This window comes from Phacochoerus africanus, chromosome 1 (assembly GCF_016906955.1).
Source record: "Phacochoerus africanus isolate WHEZ1 chromosome 1, ROS_Pafr_v1, whole genome shotgun sequence".
NCBI lineage: Eukaryota > Metazoa > Chordata > Mammalia > Artiodactyla > Suidae > Phacochoerus > Phacochoerus africanus.
The window spans coordinates 30,229,876-30,253,128 of NC_062544.1; the positions used below are offsets into that span (position 1 = coordinate 30,229,876).

Sequence of the window (23,253 nt, forward strand, 5' to 3'; positions counted from 1 at the left end):
GTTCCCATTGTGGCTCAGTGGTAACGAACCTGATTGGTATCGATGAGGATGCTGGTTCAATCCCTGGCCTCGCCCAGTGGGTTAAGGATCTGGCATTGCCATGAGCTGTCATGTAGGTCACAGACACTGCTCAGATCTGGCACTGCTGTGGCTGTGGCTGTGGCCAGCAGCTGCAGCTCCAATTCAACCTCTAGCCTGGGAACTTCCACAGACCGCAGGTTCAGCCCTAAAAAAAGACAAAAAAAAAAAAAGAAAGAGAGAGAGAGATGAAGAGTCTTGGGAGTTCCCTGGTGGCTCAGTGCGTTAAGAACCCAGGGTTGTCAGTTGCTGCTGTGGTGAGAGTTCAATTCCTGGCCCGGGAACTTCTGCATCTTACAGGCATAGCCGAAAAAAGAAAAGAAAAGGAACTCAAAATGGATTAAAGACCTAGATATAAGACCAGACACTATAAAATTCTTAGAGGAAAACATAGGCCAAACACTCTCTGACATAAACCACAGCAACATCTCAGATCCAACTCTCAGAGTATTGACAATAAAAACAAAAATAAACAAATGGGACCTAATCAAACTTAAAAGTTTCTGCACAGCAAAGGAAACCCTAAACAAAACGAAAAGACAGCTCACAGAATGGGAGAAAATCTTTGCAAGTGAATCAACTGACAAGGGATTAATCTCCAAAATTTATAAACACCTGCTACAGCTCAATACCGAAAAACAAACAGTCCCATCGAAAAATGGACAGAAGATCTAAACAGACAGTTCTCCAAAGAAGACAAACAGATGGCCAAAAAACACATGAAAAGATGTTCAACATCACTCACTATTAGAGAAATGCAAATCAAAACCATGATGAGGTACCACCTTACACCAGCCAGAATGGTCATTATCAAAAAGTCTACAAACAGTAAGTGCTGGAGAGAGTGTGGAGAAAAAGGAACCCTAGTACACTGCTGGTGGGATGGTAAATTGGTGCAACCACTGTGGAAAACAGTATGGAGATTTCTCAGAAAACTAAAACATAGAACTGCCATTTGATACAGCAATCCCAGTCCTGGGCATCTATCCAGAGAAAACCACGACTCGCAAAGACACATGTACTCTGATGTTCACTGCAGCACCCTTTTCAATAGCCAAGACATGGAAACAGCCTACATGTCCATCAACAGAGGAGTGGATCAAGAAGATGTGGTGCATATACGCAATGGAATATTACTCAGCCATTAAAAGGAATGAAACACCGGCATTTTTAGCAACATGGAGGGACCTAGAAATTATCATGCTAAGTGAAGTCAGTCAGACAATGAGACACTAACATCAAATGCTTTCACTGACGTGGAATCTGAAAAAAGGACAGACTGAACTTCTTTTCAGAACAGATGCTGACTCACAGACACTGAAAAACATATGGTCTCTGGGGGAGACATTTTGGGGGGTGGGGGGATGTGCTTGGGCTGTGGGATGGAAATCTGGTGAAATTGGATTGTGATGATCATTATACAACTACAGATGTGATAAATTCATTTGAGTAATAAAAAAAGAAAAGAAAGAAAAAGAGAGAGATGAAAAGTCTGAGTTTTATGTGAGATTAAGGAATTAGCTAAAGTGACCCAGTAACAATTAGTGGAAATGGGATTTGAACCCAGGACTTTCTGATGCCAGAGATCAGCCTCTTAGCCACTTTGCTGTGCCCTGCCACCCAAAGGGTGGTCACATAGCACTTTTGAGACCCCATTTGAAAGGGTTAAAAATCACTTACTTCTCAACCAGCAGAGAGCCTTAATCATACCTTCTCATCTTATTCTTGGCCAGACTCCCCTTTGTTTCCTACTCCCAGGATGACAAGAAATTACACCACGGTCCTTTGAGCCACCGTGTGACACAGTGCCAATTCCTCTACTCTCTGTTTCTCTTTTCCTGTCTCCTTACCTGTGAAAGGGGGATCATTAACTCCACTGATGATGGAAGGATGTGACAGAGGTGATATATTAACCATAGGGTGAGCGCTCAATCAACAGTAGTTATTATCAAAAATAATGAAGCAGCGGCCAACATGTGTTCTGTCATTTCATGGCCACTATACTCAGAAAGGTAGGTGAATCATTATCCTCATTTTACAGAGAAGAACACTGAGACACAGTAAGGGGACTTCCCATGTCTAAAGCCAGAGTAAACAGGGGCACCAGCTTCTGAATCCAGACAGATCCCTGGGGCTTGACTGAGCACCACTTGGCTGCTTTAATAATCTTGTCCAGCAGGGAGGGGCCTGTTATTTCAGTCTGGGGGCCTCGACACTTGGTCCACCTATAGTTGAAAGGAAGGGAGGTTTGCCCAGAGATGGAGGTAGCTGCCTTAAGAGACCCATCGTAGGTCAAAGCAGATGACCCACCTCCCAGGGAGCCTACTGAAGCCTGTTCTGGAGGCCTTGCTCACCATGACCCTGAATCATGGGCAGGCACTGAGCTACTTTAGTAATTACCGGTCTGATACACTGCTTTCCTTCTTCCAGAGCTAAAATTTGGACATTGGCATCCCACTGGTGTTGATGCAGGGAGAAGGATTTTTTAAAAAAATTAACCTTGCATTCAAAACTTTGTGTTAGGAGTTCCTGCTATGGTTCAGCAGGTTAAGGATCCGACATTGTTTCAATGAGGATACAGATTGAATCCCTGGCCGGTCAATGGGTTAAGGATCCAGCATTTCCACAAGCTGTGACACAGGTTGCAGATGCAGCTCGAATTCAACCCCTGGCCCCAGGAAATTCCATATGCTGCAAGTATGGCCATAAAAGGAAACAAAACAAAACAAACAAAAGCACAAAACTTTGTGTTAGGCACTTTTTTTTGTGTGTGTGGCACCCGTGGCACGTGGAAATTCCCAGGCCAGGGATTGAACCTGTACCACAGCAGTGATCCAAGCCACAGCAGTGACAGTGCTGGATCCTTAACCACTCGGCCACCAGGGAACTCCAAGCCACCTATTTTAACTGCACCAGGACAGAAAGGAAAGGAAGGGGACAACAAGGGCCCCGCCATGTTGGAGTTTCATCATCGAGCTGTCAGATTAGCTCCTTTCTGTACCACTTTTTTTTTTTTTTTCCTGAGCTCCATTTCTTCAATCAGCCTTTATTAGGAACATAGGTTTGAGTCTACAGGAACAAATTCTTCTGGCTCTTTAAGGAACGTATTTGAAGGGGGGGGTTTTATTAGGCTGCATTACTGGATAAATGATACAACATGCTTTCCAGCATGAATCATCCGAGCAGAGTGACAAAAAAGAAGCTTGAAAACTAAGCACAGCCAAAATATTGGCAGGCCTCAGCCACTCGGGCCAGATTTCAGATTTCATCTCTTTTAGAAAAAAAAAAACAAAAACAAAAAACCCAAAACCTCAATTAAATTTTAATCTCCTGGTGACAATTCCCATGGAGGAAGGCTGAGGTATTTTGTCTACATCCCTCTTGCCCCTTCTGGCTCACAAGACTCTCCGCCATCAGAGGTGGAGAAGAGTCCCCACCCCCTCCCCCGGGTCACCTGGCCTGGCCCCTGGGCTTCCTCCCCCAGCCCAGGCAGTGCCCCCTGCCGCGAGCTCGCCGGGTAGAGACTGCGCTTGGCTTTTATTAGCAACATATGCGGGGGCCACCGCGCGTCCAGACAGCCTGGCAGCTAGGAGCCAAAATGGATGGCTCTCAGGCTGCAAGGCCACGGTTACAAATGCTTTCTCAGGTGGACAAACGCGGCCCTTTGCCGCGGGCTCGGGTTCCCAGGCGCGCGGAGGCGGCGGCCCCCTTCAACTCCAGGAGCGGGCGGGAGCGGAACCCGTGTTAATTACTGTACGTTTCCACTGTAAAGAGAGTCAGCCGGGGAGCGGGGCCGCCGAGGCTGCCCGGCCCCGACGCACAAAAGCTTCATATATTCTGAATGAAGGCGAATCGCAGCCTCGGCCTCCTTGAAAAGAGCCGTGAGGGAGACTTAATTCTCTCCCTTTCAGCTGTGCTCAGACTGTGAAATCCACACAATCGCGCCCTTCTCTTTAAAGGGAGGGAGAAGAGGGGCCGCGGGCGCGCGCCCCACCGTTAGCTGGGCGCAGAGAAGGAGAGTTCACTCCGGGGACAAGGGCGGCACGGCCCCGGGGGCTGGTTGGCAGCAGTGTTTCCCATCCGACGGGGACTGCGGCTCTTTCTGCCGCTGCATTTCACGGGGCCTTTTGTTGGGCTCACCCTGGCCAGGGTGTTGTCGGGGGTCTGTCAGGTGCGGAGGCTCGCTGTCCCTTCTGCTCGCCCTGAGGAAATCCATTCCACCACCCGGCGGGCTGGGTCCATTCCCGGGACACTAGGCCGAGGGTGGAGCTGTCCAGAGCTCCGGGCATCTCCAGAGGCCTGGCCACACCCAGTTTGCGAGGCTTCCGCAATAATTGAAACAAGACGAGTAGGAGAAATGCCAAAACCCAGTAAAATATGTTGAACCATGTTTAAAATATTGGCGTTGAAATTTTGATGTTTTTGAAATAATTTGTGCTTTAGAAAAATACACGCACAATCCATATGACTCACAGGATGACTACTATATCTATATACACCTTATATAAGATAAGATTTTATAAACATAGATATATCTTGAGAATATATGTATTTGCAAATGAGACCTATGTTTGAGGTTGGGTGATGAACCTCATCCTTTGTATCTTTGCAAATGATGTGTGACCCAATTTAGGGAGAATATCTTAAGAGCAAAGTGGATCTTGAGACAAACATCTCCCACTCCCTCCTCTGCAGCCCCGAGTTGGAGTTCAAGCATCTTGGTCATTCTCAGCAACTGCCCCAACTCTTGAGTTCCAGCATTGTAGAGTCTGGCAGAAACTCAGAAGGTGCCTGGTTGCCCACCTAATGCTGCAATTTCCCCCTTTATCTCCTTGTGTCCCTTTTAGTTGGCAAAGCAGGACACAGAAGAGAACGACCCAGGAGGCACCTTGGGGTCTGATTGTTTCCTTTATCCCTGGGGGAGTGGAACATGGCATTGATAACTTGGGTTTAGAAAATTAGGGACAAAGTGCACCCATCTTCAGGTACCCCCTACTCACTTTCCATCCCTCTCCTTGGAAGAAGGGAGTAAGGTGTATATATTAACACTTGATACTTTTTGTTGAGTATCTGCTATGTGCCAGGCACTGTGCCAGGAACTTAGCATGGGTTGTCTTTGTTTGTTTTTGTCTTTTTGTCTTTTTAGGGCTGCACCGGTGACATATGGAGGTTCCCAGGCTAGGGGTCAAATCAGAGCTGTCGCCGCCAGCCTACACTAGGGCCACAGCAAAGCAGGATCTGAGCTGCGTCTGAGACCTACACCACAGCTCACGGTAATGCCAGATCCTTAAGCCACAGAGCGAGGCCAAGGATCGAACCCGCATCCTTATGGATCCTAGTTGGGTTTTGTTAATCACTGAGCCACTGATGGGAACTCCGGCATGGGTTGTCTTTTAATTCTCGCAAAACACCCAGGAGATAGGTATGATTGAGCCCAAAAGAGGCAAAGGATCTTGCTAAAACTCACAGTCAATAAACGGGAGTGGGCTTGAACCCCAACGGGAATGATTCTCAAGTTCTTTCCAGCCACGCCCATGACCTCCTCTTTATACCCTACTGGCCAGGCTGGACCTGTTGCACTCTTTCTGTCACCTGATCCCCACAAAATCCTCTGAGATAAATGTTCTCATTCCTCCTGTCCCCATTTAAAAGACAAAGAAATTGAGGGTCTCAGGTGTTAATTACGCAGCTTAATGACATCTAGTAATAAGCTTTGGTCATATGTTGACACGCGGGACACAGATCTCCATCATTAAATCACACATATTTATCATCATTATTAGGAAAAATCAGGAATTTCAGAGCATTCTTTTAAAAGAACATATACATTTCCTTCAGTCCCATCATCAAGGAAACATGCTAATTATCTCTTCCCTCGGATCCAGTAAAGATGTCAGCTCTGGAGCCCAGACCATCCAGGTCTGCATCCTGCTATATATTAGCTCTATGACCTTGGGAAAGTTCTTTTCTCTTTTTTTTCTTTTCTTTGCTTAATTGAGGTGAAACGCACAAAAGATACATTGATACAATTGCCATTTTAAAGCACGCAATTCAGAGGCATTTATTATATTCACAATGCTGTGCAACCATCATCTCTATCTAAAGCCAAAATATTTTCATCACCACAGACAGGAAACCCTGTACACATTAAGCTGTCAGCCTCCATTCCTCATGACCTAATCTATTCCTGTGTCTAAGAATTTACTTTTTCTTTCTTTCTTTTCTTTTCTTTCTTTTTTCCTTTCTTTCTTTCTCTTTCTTTCCTTCTTTCTTTCTCTTTCCTTTCTTTCTTTCTCTCTCTCTTTCTTTCTCTCCTTTCTTCCTTCCTTTCTTTCTTTCTGTCTTTTGTCTTTTTGTCTTTTCTAGGGCTGCACCCGCAGCATATGGAGGTTCCCAGGCTAGGGGTCTAATCAGAGCTGCAGCCGCCAGGCTACAGCACAGCCACAGCCACACCAGATCTGAGCGGCACCTGCAACCTATACCACAGCTCATGGCAACGCTGGATCCTTAACCCACCGAGTGAGGCCAGGGATGGAACCCACATCCTCGTGTATCCTAGTCAGGTTGGTTAACTGCTGAGCCATGACAAGAATTCCTCTCTTTCCTTTTTATTATTTTTTAATTTAAAAATTAATTTATCATTATTATAATCATCTTGGTGTAAAATATGTCTCCTTGTTATTTTGATTTGCATTTCCCTAAAACCTAATGATGTTGAGCATCTTTCCATATGCTTATGGGCCATTTAACTACCATCTTTGGAGTAGTGTCTATTCAAGTTCTTTACCCGTTTCAAAATTTGGATGTTTTTAAATTGTTGTTGATTTGTTAGAATTCTTCATTCTTGACACTAAACATACATCAGATGTGTGACTTGCAAATCTGGCCTCCCATTCATGGGCAGATTTTTGACCTTGCTATGCTTCAATTTCCTCCTCTAAAAAAGAGCAATATTTACCAATAAGGAAGCTTGGAGGATTAAATGAAAGGATTGATTTACAGCACTAGCATAATGCCTGGTGTAGAGTAAATGCTCAAGAGATGTTACTCATTATGAATACATAGGCATAATTTTTATATAAACTGAGGTCATAGTCTTTGAAGTAACATTATATTATGAATGTCTTCCATGGCTCCATGGCACCATATGTTCTTTGACAATATGAGATTTTTTTTTTTTTTTTTTTGGCCAGCCCACAGCATATAGAGTTCCCAGGCCAAGAATCAGATCCAAGCCATAGGTCCCTACACCATAACTGCAGCAACACTGGATCCTTTAACCCACTGCACCAGGGCCAGGAATTGAACCTGCATCCTGGCACTTCAGCGATGCTGCCAATCCCATTGCACCACAGCGGGAACTCCAATATGAGCTTTTTAAATGGCAGTTCAGTAATCTCTCATTGGAGTGAGGCATAACTTATTTAGGCAATCCTTGATTGGTGGGTATTTAGGCTGGCCATGCTTCCCCACCTATTTAAATAAATCCTTTGGAGTTCCTGGCTCAGCAGAAACCAATCTGACTAGCGTCCATGAGGACTCAGTTTCGATCCCTGGCTTTGCCCAGTGATTAAGGATCTGGCGTTGCCGTGAGCTGTGGTGTAGTTTGCAGATGTGGCTCGGATCCCAAGTTGCTGTGGCTGTGGTGTAGGCCAGTGGCTACAGCTCCAAATTGACTCCTAGCCTGGGAACCTCCATATGCCTAGGGTGTGGCCTGAAAAAGTAAAAAATAAATAAATAAATAAATACATCCTTTGATTTTTGTCAAGTTATCAGTGCTTCATTTTCCCCTCTAGGTGGATGCCAGGCTTGGGTAAGTAGCACAACAAAATTAGCTGACTAATGATTTTAACCATAAAACGGTGAATGTCTTTGATAAGAGAAAACTTTTTCAAATACTTGGGCCTGTATCATCAAATACTTGAACGTGTGTGTCGTCCACAGATTTTCATGTGCTGCGCATACATTCATGCTCTTGCTTTGCAGGCAGACTGGACTCAGTGTTATTTCTTTTCGTTCTTCCTCCCTCCCTCTCTATCTCTTTCCCTACCCACCTCCTTCCCTCCTTTTTTCCTTCCTCCCTCCTTCTTTTGTCCTTCCTTCCTCCCTCTCTTTCTTTCTTCTTCTTCTTCTTCTTTTTTTTTCCCCCCGCTTTTAGGGCCAAATCAGCGGCACATGGAAGTTCCCAGAAGGAGTCGAATTGGAGCTGCAGCTGCCCGCTTACGCCAGAGCCACAGCAACGCCAGATTCAATCCGTGTCTTCTATCTACACCACAGTTCACAGCAACCCGGATCCTTAATCCCACTGAGCAAGGCCAGGGATCAAACTAGAGTCTTCATGGATACTAGTCAGGTTTGTTACTACTGAGCCACAGTGGGAACCCCAGTGTTATTTCGAGTGAACAGAATACGATGGAAATGCTGGTGTGTGTTTTGGGGACCAAGGCGTAAAAAACAGCGTGATATCCTTGTCTTCCTCTGTCCCTCATACATCACTTGCTCTGAGGAACGTCATGCCAACGGCAGCCTTGTGGAGAAGTTCACTTTGCGAGGAACTGAAGCCTCCTGCTAACAGCCATGTGAGTGAGCTTGAAAGCACATCCTACATCCACCTCCAGTCCAAGATTTGAGACTCTACAGCCTGGCCAACATGGTGACTACAACCCAATGACCCTGAGTCAAGCCACAGCAGATTCTTGACTTTCAAAAAATGTCTGATGTAATAAATTGTCAGAGCTCCCACTGTAGCTCAGTGGGTTAAGAACCTGACTCGTATCTATGAGGATGTGGGCTTGATTCCTGGCCTCATTCAGTGGGTTGAAGATCCAGCATTGCCACAAGCCGCAGTGGAGGCTGTAGATGTGGCTCAGATCTGGTGTTGCTAAGGCTGTGGCACAGGCCTCAGCTGCAGCTCAGATTCAGTCCCTAGCCTGGGAACTTCCACATGCTGCAGGTACAGCCCTTAGAAAAAGCAAAAAATAAAAATAAAAAGTAAATAAATATTTGTCGTTTAACTTGGGGGTGACTAGTTATCCAGCAATAGGCAACTACTACACACAAAGCCCACGAAGCGACTTGCTGCAGGCATAGACATGTGCCCTAGAATCACACGGATACATAATGCAGTGTCTACATTTTGACACATGCTCAGAAGTCCCAGATTTTTGCTGGTTGATCCAATGCCTAGAGAAGAATGAAGTCTGATGTTTCATTTTCTTGAACTGCTTTTCTAATATGTGGAATATAAAAAGGTAAGATGTGTTGTTTGTGTTAACACAACTTGAGGCCATCAGTGCTGTCAACATGCCCTAGTTGTCCGGCAAACGTCATTTTATTCCGTGGATGTTTTCCCAGAACATTGCATGTGTGAATAATGGCTTTTTGTAAGTTGAATCATGCTTAAAGGTCATGAGAGTTGTTAGTTAAAGCAAGTCTTTAAAGGGAGCTTAAAAGGGAGCTCTTTTGTACCTGGGATCTATTTGGTAAAATAAAGAGTCATTTTGTAATTTCCCAGGATCAGAATTTAATACATTCTGTCTTCTTTATATAGGGCCCAACTGCTTTATTCCTTCCTATTGATGTTATTATGATAATTAGTATAACTTTAGCAAATAAAATTCATACACCACAATCAGATTTCCATAAATGAGGAGTTTCAATAATAGTCACAGGGCGTAGGATTTTTCCCATGACATCCTGACGTCACACATTTTCCCCATGAAGCGAAAACCACAAGATAGCAACAGGTGAATAATCTTAAATTTGAAGATTTGAAGATTGTGGGCCTGATCATATGAGAAGACTTGAAATGGAACTATCTTGGGAGGACTTCTCTGAAGGCAAGGTGTAAGGCCTCCAAGAGACCAAGGCACAGGTGAGATACGTCCATTTGGGAAGAGTTCCTCTGACATTAAAAAAAAAAACTATATCAAAGCCAGGCCCAGGCATCGTGGCATCATGATTTTCACTAGAGCATAATGCAATGCTGTTTACGAGCTAATTTCAAGATGCACAAAAGTTTATTCATAACACACTCTAGATGGTAGGAGCACATAAGGAGCTTGAAGTTTTTTGGTGCTTCGCTGGCATATACATAGACCTTCATTTTCATTTTCATTTTTTTGTCTTTTCCAGGGCCGCACTCGAGGCATATGGAGGTTCCCAGGCTAGGGGTCCAATCAGAGCTGCAGCTGCTGGCTTACACCACAGCCACAGCAACACCAGATCTGAGCCGTGTCTGTGACCTACACCACAGCTCACAGCAACGCCGGATCCTTAACCCACTGAGCAAGGCCAGGGATCGAACCTGCAACTTCATGGTTCCTAGTCGGATTCGTTTACACTGCGCCACGAAGGGAACTCCTAGACCTTCGTTTTTAGACACTGGTGCTCATCGAACCCACCTGTCGGGCTTGTAATCCAGACGGCTGGGCCCCAGCCCCGGGGTTTCTGATTCAGTACAGGTGGGGCCTGAGAACTTAGATTTCTAGCAAGTCCCCGAGAGAGGCGGATGGGGCAGGTCGGAATCTCACTGAGAACCGCTGGCTTCGGCACTCTGGGAGGGTGTGTGAAAGGACCTCCTTTCTACCATATGCCCTTTTCTGTACCATTTTCCATGTTTCAGCACGTGCACATCTTATCTGTTCGAATGAGGGACCCAGGGTTCATGTTCCCTGACATGCAGGAGGAAGGTTTTCGCTATTCCCTGAGAAGCAAAACGGTTTTGTGCTTAGGAGCAAGGGCTTGTCCTCTGGCTCAGCCACACCATGATCTTGTATGAGGTACGAGGATAGTGGTGACTAATAGGTGCACACTCTTTGTTTTGTTTGTCGTTTTTGTTGTTATTTTGTCTTTTTAGGGCTGCACCTGTGGCATATGGAGGTTCCCAGGCTAGGGGTCGAATCGGAGCTGTAGCTGCCAGCCTACGTCAGAGCCACAGCAACACCAGATCTGAACCACATCTGCGACCTACACCACAGCTCATGGCAATGCCGGATCCTTAACCCGCTGAGCAAAGCCAGGGCTCGAACCCACAATCTCATGGTTCCTAGTCGGATTCGTTTCCACTGCACCATGACAGGAACTCCCGTTCACACTCTTTGATACGTCTCCCTTCAAAAGCTATAGCTGATTCCTCTACTCATAAGTGTGGGTTACGCTTAGTGGCTTCCTCCTAATGAATTGAATGTGGCAGGAGTATCCTGGAGTGACCTCTGAGACGAAGATGTAAAAGGCACCGTGGCTTCCCCCTCAGTCTTTCTCTCTTGGATCCCTCACTCTGGAGACAGTGGCAGCCATGTTGTGAGGACATTCAAGCAGCCCTGAGGAGAGGCCTACTTGACTGAGGCCTCCAGCCAACAGCCATGTGAATAAGCCACCCGGGAAGTGGATCCTTCAGCTTGTAAATGTTGCCACCATCTTGACAACAAGTCTTTGAGAGACACCCCCACCCAAAGCCAGAACCATCTTGCTAAGATGCTCCCAAATTTCTAACTCACAGAGACCTTAAGATAATGTAAAAGAGGTTTACGCCACTAAATTTGGGGGTGACTTTCAAGATACTACAGGAATTTGACCTCCTTAAGCCTGAGCTTCCTCGTGTATAAAATGGGGCAGGTATTTTCTTGAATCCAGACGGTTATTATGAGTTTTAGCTGAGGCTGTGCACCTTAATGCCATAGAAGAGTGCCTGGCATGGGGTAAGGGCTTGGCAGATGATAGTTATTGTCATTTTTTCCCATTGGAATTCCCCCTGCCCCCTACCCCACCAGGCTAGGGATTGAACTTCAGCTGAAGCTTTAACCTATACCACAGCTGCAGCAATGCTAGCTCTTTAACCCACTGTGCCACAGTGGGAACTCCACCCATCAGAATTTCTTTTTTTTTTTTCCTTTTTAGGGCCGCACCTGTGGCATATGGAGGTTCCCAGGCTAGGGGTCGAATCAGAGCTACGGCTGCCAGCCTACACCACAGCCACAGCAATACAGGATCCAAGCCATGTCTGTGACCTACTCCACAGCTCACAGCAATGCCAGATCCTTAACCCACTGAACAAGACCAGAGATCAAATCTGCAATCTCATGGTTACTAGTCAGATTCTTTTCCTCTGCACTGCAATGGGAATTCCCAGATTTTTTTTTTTTTTTTTTGTCCTTTTGCCTTTTCTAGGGCTGCACTCGTGGCATATGGAGGTTCCCGGGCTAGGAATCTAATCACAGCTGTAGCCGCCAGCCTACAGCACACAGCCACAGCCACAGCAACGTGGGATCCGAGCCAAGTCTGTGACCTACACCACAGCTCACAGCAACACGGGATCCTTAACCCACTAAGCAAGGCCAGGGATCGAACCTGCAATCCTCATGGTTCCTAGTCGGATTCATTACCCACTGTGCCACAACGGGAACTCTCTCCTCAAGCTATTCTGAGCCAAGTGTGGTTGCACCTGAAAACTCGTCTTGAAGGAAGTGTTCAGGGACAGCCAGTGTCCTTCCTTCAGTGTCCACTCGAAGGAAGTGTTCAGGGACAGCTCTACTCTACGCCTTGGGTCCCTGCAGGATGCATGGCTTGGAGGAGGAAAAAGCCCACTCCCTGTTCTCAGTATCACTCCTGTAACTGTCCCACCACTTCCATAAACCCACTCCGTCCTCATGGCTTTTCCCAATAGTACTTTAAAATCATGACTTGGAGAATCAGGCTGGATTTTAATGACTGTTTTAACTGTCAGGGCATTAGAAAGTCTTAGTCCTCCTTCTTCTTATAGCTGGGATTTGTAATGGCTTAGGTTTAAATGATCTCCATAAGGAATTTATTTTCATCTTAATAGCCTACCCCGAGTCTGACTTTCCAAGCCTTTTTTTTTTTTGCCAGATATAGAAACGATGTCAAAAATGTGATATGAGTCAGGCTATGACTAAGCTGAAAGATGCTGGTATGTTGATGATCTGCCTTGAAATAAATAGCAGAGAGAAAAGCAATTGGCTGGTGGGGCGGGTAGCCTGCGTGATGTGCTCGGATACTGGACTAATGGAATGGAAGTCCCTGTACCAGGACCTGCAAACTCGATGTAGACCTGGGCTCCAGACCTGACATCCTGCTGCCAAGGCAGAGCCAGAACTGAGTTCCTGGACAATAACACAGCCTCAGGAGCTTCTCTGGGACCTCAAGTCTGCAAATGGCTCCACTGGGTGGTGGTGGTAGCGAGTGGGTCGTGAGGATTTAAGATATTCTCTTCCCGTTACAATGATGGGTTAAGTAACTGCAGTGGATTTAAGCTTAAGATTAGGGGCACCGTCGATCCTACCGAACTGAGTAAGGAAGGTTAGAGGCAAGAAAATGAGGAGGGGATTTTGTTAAGATTGTTTTGTTGGCAAGTGGCAGAAATCCAACTGTATGAAACACAAAGGGAGATGCATTAAACAAAAATGAAACTTTACATGGCCTCCAGATACGGCTTGATTCAGGATGTTATTTCTTCAATTCTCAGCTCTGATTCCCTTTGTTTTATCCTTTTCGTCAAGCAGGCTCTCCCTATATGTTGATATATATGGCTAACATTGGCTCCAGGCTTCTGTGCTTCTATCTCAGAAACCCCCAGGGAAAGAAAGAACCCTTTGCCTCATGTTGCAACTAAACTCACAACTTTAACTCTGGTTCTTCTGGTGTGGGTCTTGTGTGCCCTACTGTATCTTACAGCCTAAGAGAGAGAGAGAGAGCGAGATGGGTGGTTTCCCAAAGGGAAAACAACATTGAAGCTGCAGGATATGCCCCCTGCAGTTTGCTGATAGCCTCTCTGGAGGCTACAGAGAGCCATTTTTGCTCATAGTGACTAGTAAAGGCATATATTCAGCAACAGCGCAATTTTAGCTCCTGAGGAGAAAACACTGTGTTTTTAAATTTGGACACCAGAGCACCTAGCTGGGAAGTGGCTGGATAGTTTTGTCTTTCTCCTTAGTAGCTCTTCACTGTCCAGACTTGCATTTCTTTCAGACTACCTTTCTGGAATTTTCCTCTGGCTGTATCATGATTAGAAAAACCTATGTTATGCCGGGCACATAACTCCTCCTTTCTGAGTCTCAGTTTTTTGCAGATGGAAAAATGGAGATAATAATGGCTCTGCAGGGCTTTCTGAAAGGTCAAATGAAAAAAAAAACACAATATAAATGAAAAATATTTAGTAGAGCGCTATTGTTTGCCAGGCACTGGGCAGAGCATTAGTGTCGTTAAGTAGGAATTATTATCACCACCCATTGTATGGATGAGGCATGGAGGGACAGAGAGGTTAAGTAACTGACCTGGGTCACACAGCTACTCAGGAGACAGCAGAGATTTAGACTCACATTGTCTGTCTGTAGGGCTGGAGTTTCTAGCTACTAATCTATCCTGCTTGCCAACAAGGGATTAAAGTGCTGTACAGGTATAAAATTGGGGTGCAGGGCTTTTTATTTTACTTTATTTAGTCTTTTTGGGGGCCACACCAATAGCACATGGAGGTCCCCAGGCTAGGGGTTGAATCAGAGCCGTAGCTGCTGGCCTACACCACATCCAGAGCCAACGCAGGATCCGAGCCGTGTCTGTGACCTACACCCCAGCTCATGGCAACGCCAGATCCTTTACCTGCTGAGCAACCTCATGGATACTAGTTGGGTTCATTAACCACTGAACCATGACGGGAACTCCTATGCAGGGCTTTTTAAACTGGGATCTACAGGCATCCCCCTCCTGACCCAGGGGTTCATGAATAAACTTGGATGGAGAAAAAGTAAAATCTTTATTTTCACTAAACCTCTAACTGAAATTTAGCATTTCCTTCTATGATGAAATTAAGCCACAAACCAATAGGCTTTGATAAATCTGATACCAAAGAATCACAGATATTTTTCTATCATGTTACCTTTGCAGATATTTTCTAATATTTATGTTCATTACTACTTTAAATTATGTTGGACATTAGAGCTTATTACTTAATAACAAGATAAAAGTTTAAAAAGCACATATACTAGTTTATTGCAAATTTAAAAATATGTTCACAACAGTATTCTTTTGTTTCCTTTTTAGGGCCTCACTTGCAACACATGGAAATTCCCAGGCTAGGGGCAGAATCTGAGCTGCAGCTGCCGGCCTACACCACAGTCACAGCAACCCCAGATCCGAGCCACACCTGTGACCTACACTGCAGCTTGTGGCAATGCCGGATCCTTAACCCACTGAGCAAGGCCAGTGATAGAACCCACAACCTCATAGATTCTAGTCAGGTTCTTAACCCACTGAGGCACAACAGGAACGACTCATAACTGTATTTTATTGGCTTCCTTTGTAATTTGATATATTTTATTTTATGCATTCAAAAGCATAGGTTTATGCTCTGGGGTTCATGGCACCCCAGAAGAGGGTTATGGCTGGGCAGAGTGGATTCACCTCAATTGTTTCTATTGATGGGGGGGAGGGGTGGGCCTTAGCCCCAGGCAGGGGCAGGGCTGGGGAGCCCCTCAGGAGGCAATGCTGGAAGCTGTCTCCAGCTGACTGACTCACAGAGCCTGGCTGTGAATTCCCAGTTGCCAGGAAGTTGCTGGATATGATCTTAGGCAAAGAAACCAAACGCCTCTGATGTAAGAGTTTTAGTGACACAGGTTTGCCCAGTGCCTCAAGCCCGCAGCTGGGCCAACGCGCTGTCCTTGGAGCGCCCTTGGTGCCAACCCTGGGGAGGTGTGGCTTGCGAGTCAGACAGGTATGGGGTTCAGCTAAGCTCCTCCAGGTGCAGCCCTGGCCACACATTGTGTCTAAGAGCCTTGGATGCCCCATCGGAGAAATGGGCATGTGACTCTTACCACCTGGACTGGCCAGGGGCTGGCTCAAGAGAAGAACCACAAAGTTCTCTGGGGACTAGAAAGTTCTATCTCCACGTTAGTGATAATTTTTATTCCTGTCTTCAGAAGGAGGGCAAAGACACCGTTTATTAAATCAGGGTTCCCTCATGGAGGGACATGGGAGAGTGGGGGAGGGGCTAACAGGGTTCCCAGGTGTCCCCACACTCTCCCGTGTGACCCTGGCCACACTCACTTGACAATATGGGGGAGCTGCAGGGATGGCAATTTTATTTTATTATTATTTTTTGGCTGTACCCAGGGCATGCAGAAGTTCCAGAGCCAGGATCGAACCCATACCACTGTGGTAACCCCAGCCATAGCAGTGACAACACCGGATCCTTAAGCTGCTAGGCCACCAGGGAACTCCAGGGTTGGGAAATTTGGATTCTTATACCTTCTTTACTTGCAAGACCACAGACACCTGTTCATCCCTAAAAGAAATCTCTTTCAAAAAGTTAAGTGTGTATGTGTATGTATATATATGTGTGTGAGTATACATACTTATGCTCCCAAGCCCCATATTTCTAAGGGGGAGAATCAGGTCCCTGGGACACAGCTGTTGTTTAATGGACAAACAGTGCTGAGAAGCCCACAGCCTATAAGTGATGGGAGATGGGGAACAGAGCAGAAGCTGTGGCATCTTCTCTCCTGTTTATATTACCCCTTTGAGAGGTTGCTCTGAGATAATTAAGTGTAGAGGGTGCACTTGCTAAATATGATTCAAGAACGTAAAAGCTGCACGCACACACATACACACACACACACACACATACATCTCTATATGTTTCTGAGTAAGATGTGAGTCTCCATGTATGGTCTTGTCCAAAGTGGTTGGTAATCCTGTCCAAATCCACCTTCCTTTCTCAAACTCTTCCTCTCTCTCTCTGTTTTCCCAGACTCATTAAGCACCCACTTGTGTACTGGCTGCTATCTTGATTTAGGCTCCAATCCCAGCTGTGTCGCCTATAGGCTATTTGGGCTTTTGGTTTAGTTTGGTTTGGTTTGTTTGTTCAGTTTGTTTTTTTTCAGGGCCGCTCCCACATCATATGGAGGTTTCCAGGCTAGGGGTCCAATCGGAGCTGTAGCAGCCAGCCTACACCAGAGCCACAGCAACTCGGGATCCGAGCTGCATCTGCGACCTACACCACAGCTCACGGCAATGCCGGATCCTTAACCCACTGAGCAAGGCCAAGGACCGAACACTCATCCTCATGGATGCTAGTCGGGTTCGCCAACCACCTAGGCACGATGGGAACTCCAAGGCTATTTGTTCTTGAACAAGTCACTTAGCATCTCAGGTCTTCGAGCCCTCCTCTTAAATGGGCTGAAAAACTCACTGGCTCCCAGGGTCACTGGGACACTTCGATGGGATGGTTCAGAAAGTAGGCTTGGAACAGACCCTGGCCAGGAGGCAGAGCCAGTGACAGCTGCTCCGTCTGGGTGAAGGTGCAGTTCGCTGGGCCCAGGGGCTGGTAAATGGAAAGAAAATTAAGCACAGTCCTAGACATTTGTGCGAAGGGCCGTGGGGACACCAAGGCAGAAGTGACAGGACAGGGAAGCATTGTCCAGTTCAGAAGTTGAGGGACAGGCAGAGGGTGTGACTCACCCATGATGCTGCGCAGGCTGACTTTTCACATTTCACATCTTTTATACCAGTTGTCTTCCTCTGTATCACTCCTGAACTCTCGGTGGATAGATTACCTCACTTTTTTTTTTTTTTTGTGACGATAGTCACAATATTTATTTGACAGCTGCTTCAAGGCCAATCCTTAGGTCGATCTTCATAAGCATAAGCGAGGTGGGTCTATGTCACCCTTGAGGTACAGATGAGAAAACCAGAGCAGCAGAGACATTAAACCCCCAGCTAGCATGTGAACAAGCCCAGTCTCCAAAACCCCTGATGTTTCCATTTCTCCAGAAGGGGGATGACTTTCTTTCCCCAAAGCAACCTTAAAACCACACATGGCCCCTTTCCACCTCCATTTTGGCCCTCAAAGAGCGCCCTTCAAACTTGGGTTGCCTCTTGGCGAACCCAAGATGCATGACCCTTGGGGAGACGCTTTAGCTTTATGAGCTCGGTTTTCCCTGCTGCGAGACAGGGATGGTGACCTGATGACCACAGGCTTGCTGCAGGAGTCCTGGATGCCTGGGGACCAGCCTCACATGGGTCAGGATCACGGCTTCTCTGAGCTGAGTAGGGGGTGGTGTTCAGAGCGAGGGCCAAGCCCGGCTTCCTGGGGTCCTTCATGGCCCACATGGGGAGGATGGGACCAGAAAAACTAGTACCTGTGCTTGAAGTGAGCAGATGGGCTACCAGTCTGCCTGGCCATGCTTCCCACTGTCCTGTTTTAAGCATCACCCCAACAGAGCCTGAGTAGGGGATGCACGGAGCTAACCGCTCCTTGCCGATCACACATCTTGAACTGATTTGGAGCCCTGGAGCCACGCCGGTCACACACAGCATGCCACTTTCTGTGGGCTGGCCATGCAGGCTTGTTAGATTGGCATTTTTAATAAATGTAGCACTCAGGTCTGACTTTGTGAGGCTTGTGCTCCAGGCTACCGATGTCACCTCCAGCCTCTCCTACGGCCTCTGCGTCTTCACTCCTGCCCACACCCTCCAGCCCAAGAGGCAGAGCCTTTACTTTGGAGTTTCCACAGTGCCATGTGTTCTTTTGATGTGCTTTTACAACAAGGAGATGCTTCTGGCAAAAGACCTGGCTTGGGTCCTGGGGCTGTACCCTCTGCTGATGTCAGGGGTTGGGATCCAGGCTTTGAGGACACTCAGAAGTCAGGATCCTGGAGGACTTGGCTGGGACTTTATTGCAGCCCAGCAGGTCTGTGGAAAACCTCAGTGCCTGGCTCCCTGAAAAGCTGGTTTAAGAGGACAAAGAAGCCACCGACCCTGCCCTCTGGGCATCATCAGTCTGGAAGGAAGACAGAGGATTAAGTAGCATTTTTCAACAAAATGCCATGAATGCTGGGATCCATCCATCCATCCATCCTGCATACTGAGGACCTCCTTGCTGCCCACTCTTGGAGACAAGATAGTGAGCCAAATAAAGTCCCTGATTTGTGTCAGATAATAGAAAAATAATTGTAACAAGCCACGAGGTAATAAAAGTTATGAAGAAAAAATAAAGCAGGATAAAGGGATAGAAAGGAATAGATGTCGTGAATGAAGTGTGTGTGTGTGTGCGCGCGTGCATGCAAGAGCAGGCATGTGTGGTGTGGATGTGTGTGGGGGGAGTGTATATGTGTGAGAGAAGTACGTGAGTGTAGAGGTGTGAGGGATGTGAGTGCACGCATGTGTGTGGGTGTGGTGTATAAGAGGCCTTTTTGGTTTTTGTTTATTTTTTTTTTCAAAAAAAATTTTATTAAAGTATATTTGATTTACATTGTTCCTTCAATCTGGTAAATTCTTTTTTTTTAAATTTTTTATTTATTTATTTTTTGTGTGTGTGTCTTTTGTCTTTTGTCTTTTTTGTTGTTGTTGTTGCTATTTCTTGGGCCGCTCCCGCGGCATATGGAGGTTCCCAGGCCAGGGGTTGAATCAGAGCTGTAGCCACCGGCCTACGCCAGAGCCACAGCAACGCGGGATCCGAGCCGCGTCTGCGACCTACACCACAGCTCACGGCAACGCCGGATCGTTAACCCACTGAGCAAGGGCAGGGACCGAACCCACAACCTCATGGTTCCTAGTCGGATTCGTTAACCACTGCGCCATGACGGGAGCTCCGAATCTGGTAAATTCTTAAGAGTGGAATTATTGGGCCATGGAATTGGGGCATTCATGATTTACAAAGAACCAAAAAGACCATTTTCTGATGTGGTTGCTGCCTTTTTCACTCCCACCGGTCATGTGAGAGTTCCAATATTTTCGTATCCTTGAAAATATTTATTTATTTATTTTATTTTTATTTTTTGTCTTTTTTTTGTAGGAGGCTTTTTTGGATAAGGCGGACCAACCACTCTGGGAAGGAGGCATTTGACAGAGACCAAAAGAAGTGAGCAGTGAGCTATGAGGATGTGAGAGAGATGGAGCATCCCAGGGAGAGGGCACGGCAGGTCAAACCAGGAGAAGGCCACTTAGCTAGATGCATTACAATAGGAACTTGAATTTCATAACAGATACAGTGACACAAAAGGTGTGACCGGGACTTTATCTTGAAAAATGAAATGGAAAATTCAGAACAGACTTTTAAAAATCTTACATTCAACAAAATATTGATGATAACGGCAGGGAAGCACACACTCTGTAACTGGAAGGATGATGTTACATTTTATTTTATTTATTTATTTTTTTTGCTGCACCTGCAGCATGTGGAAGTTCCCTGGACTAGAGATGGAACTCAGGCCACAACAGCTACCCAGGCAACAATGGTGACCATCCTGGATCCTTTGTCATTGTTGTTGTTATTTGTTTGTTTTTGTTTTTGTTTTTTGTCTTTTTGCCTTTTCTAGGGCTGCTCCCACAGCATATGGAGGTTCCCAGGATAGGGGTCTAATCGGAGCCAGAGCCACAGCAACGCCCGGATCCTTAACCCACTGAGCAAGGCCAGGGATTGAACCCGCAACCTCATGGTTCCTAGTTGGATTTGTTAACCACTGCGCCACGATGGGAACTCCACCATGCTGGATCCTTAACCTGCGTGGCTACAGGAGAACTCCCTGATGTTGGATTTAAGCATCCTTCAGGTCACATCTGACTTTCACAGGGCATCATGGAGATGATCAGTTTTATAAAGATATTTGAGGTTTTTTTCTGTTTTTCTAAGCATCATTTCAAATCTGGTTTTATTCAAGTTTATTCTCTTTCCAAGCATTATCATTAGAAAGATCTTTTCCTCCAGTGTAAGTTGTTCTAACACCATCACATGCCCTTTTGTCAAAGCCTTGCTGAGTGATTGGAGCTGTTGCCAATGTCACTGTTTTGACTTCCTGCAGCCTTGTGTCTATTCTGCATTGTATTGCTGGTGACAACACAGGACAAGAGGCAGAGATGACCCTCTGGGCAAGCAGGGAGTTTGTGTCACGCCGGAAGCCACGTCTGAGTGAGACTCAGATTTTTTTTCTATGGAATATGGAAGTTCCTGGGCCAGGGACTGAATCGAAGCCTAATCTGAATCTGAGCCGCAGCTTCAACCTATGCCACAGGGGCAGCAACTCCAGATCCCTAACCCACTCTACCACAGCGGGAACTCCAAGATTTGGGTTTTTAAGTGACAGGTTCATGACTGAATATTTCCATGTTCCGGTAGCTGTGTTTCCTTCCACAGGCTCATTCCAAAGGGTCTCTGATAATGAGCTCAGGTGCAAGGAGGACCTCGCATGGCAATAGGGTGCTATGGGGGTTCAGAGGAAGAGCACCTATTTCCTTGTTCCTAAAAATAACAGTCTGATCATAAAAGCATAGTGAATTAACTCCCCTCTATTACTTGTCAGTGTCCTTGCACTATCTAGTTACTGAATTCTCCACCCCTACTTGGTGAAATTGTTGGTGTTATTATTACCTTCTTACAGACTAAAAATTGAAAGGCTAAAAACTGAAGTGACTGTTTATTGGTTCATTAACCTTGAAATCAACCCCTCTAGCTTCCCAAATCACCCAAGCACTCCCTCTTTTTTTCCTCTCTGAATATACATATATACACACATACATATATACATATATATATTCAGAATACACACACACACAAACACACACACACCCCTTCGGGTGAGGCCTGAGCTCTGTTTGTATATAAGACAACTTTCATTGGTCATGTCTCTGGAACAGAAGCCACTTATTGAGGTACTTTTACTCTGCTAACCCATGAAAAACATTGCCAGGGATAATAATAGCTCCTATTTATTGAGCACATTGTCAGCATCAGGCACTGTGTTTGTGCTTGAAGACAACTGTCTCCTGTATCTTCAGATAACTGAGAGGGAGTCGGTATGACCCCACGCTAATTGATAAGGAAAGTGAGACTCAAAAGAGCAGCCTTAAAAAAAGGCCACACAGCCGGTTCAGGTGGACTGGGATGCAAACCCTGATTCATGGGCTGCCTGCCTCTATGCAGGGGTGCACTGGGGAAGAGCTGCCGTCAGATGCTAGAGTCAGCAGAGAAATGGGGTTTTGACATAAAACTCGAGTATTCCTTAGGAACTCCAGAGCGTCTTAAATTATTTTTGGTGAAGGATCGGTTGTTCTGGTTTTGGATTTTCATGTCTGATCTATTGTGTGCCAATACTTCTGTAAAATATAATAACAACTGAATTTCTAGGAAGGCAATTATCAAGTGATTTCTGGGAATGGCTTGGATGTCAAGGCGATGTGAAATTGCTCTAAGTGCTTTAAACATGCCTCGCAATGTCTGCTTTGAAATCTTCTTTGAGCAGAAAAAATGGAGATTGGACAAGTTGGAGGCTTAGGCTGGAGAAGGTACGGGAGGCAGGCAAGAGTTTTGGCAGAGGGCAGTAAGCCAAGGCTTCAAGAAGCTGCTGCTGTGATGCTGAGGCTGGAGGAGGAGGGGTGTCTGGGAGAGAGTTTTTAGAAGATGTGGCTTTGGGCTCTGGCGTGTAATTCCATCCTTCCTTGCTTCCTCTTCAAAAGGCTTCAGGAAAAACGGGGGTTACTTTTCAAGGTTTTAGGGTCTGAAAATGGTTTCTTTTGACTGCAGCCCTGGGTGTTGAAAGGCACTAGGATGGGGCAAGAGGAGATCCGGATTTTCCCTGAAACGACCCTCTTCTTACCTATTATAGGAGGGAAGTTCTGGGCTAGATTGCCAAAAGGCAGTTCATGATGGCATAATTGTATCGATAATGATGGAGTTAATACTGGTAATAGAAATAATAATAATAACAATAATAAAAAGAGCCATTAGCATTTATTGCATGGCTAATACAAGCCAGGTGCTGCACTAGGCGTTTTACATGCATTTATTACACAACAGTGATATGGAGGTGGGTGTGAAATCCCCAGAAGGGGTGGGGAGAAGCCAGAGGTCAAGGGACTCAACAGGCAGGTAAAGAACGCGGAGAGGTTCTAAGCTGATTGTTGGTCGCCAGCTTCCACGGTGGCGGCCAAGCTGCAGTGATTCTTGCCTCCGCCATTCCCATCGCGCTGTAATCTCCTCTGGACCTTTCATCAGAGCTGTCTGTGTGACCAAGAGCACATGATAGACGTGACAGTGTGTGCTTTGTGAGGCTTCGCTGTAAAAAGCCTTGTAGGTTCCGCTTCGGCCCCGTGGATCACTTGCTTTGGTGAACGCCAGTCGCTGTGAAGTGAGTTTACTAAGCAGCTCTGGGAAGAGGTAAAGACAGGAAC

At 46.0% G+C, this 23,253-nt stretch overlaps 1 pseudogene; it reads right to left on the reverse strand.

The window, feature by feature from the left end:
* Positions 1-4,099: 4,099 nt before the first annotated feature.
* Positions 4,100-23,253, reverse strand: part of LOC125138024 (transcription initiation factor IIA subunit 2-like) — a 163,877-nt pseudogene continuing 144,723 nt past the window's right edge.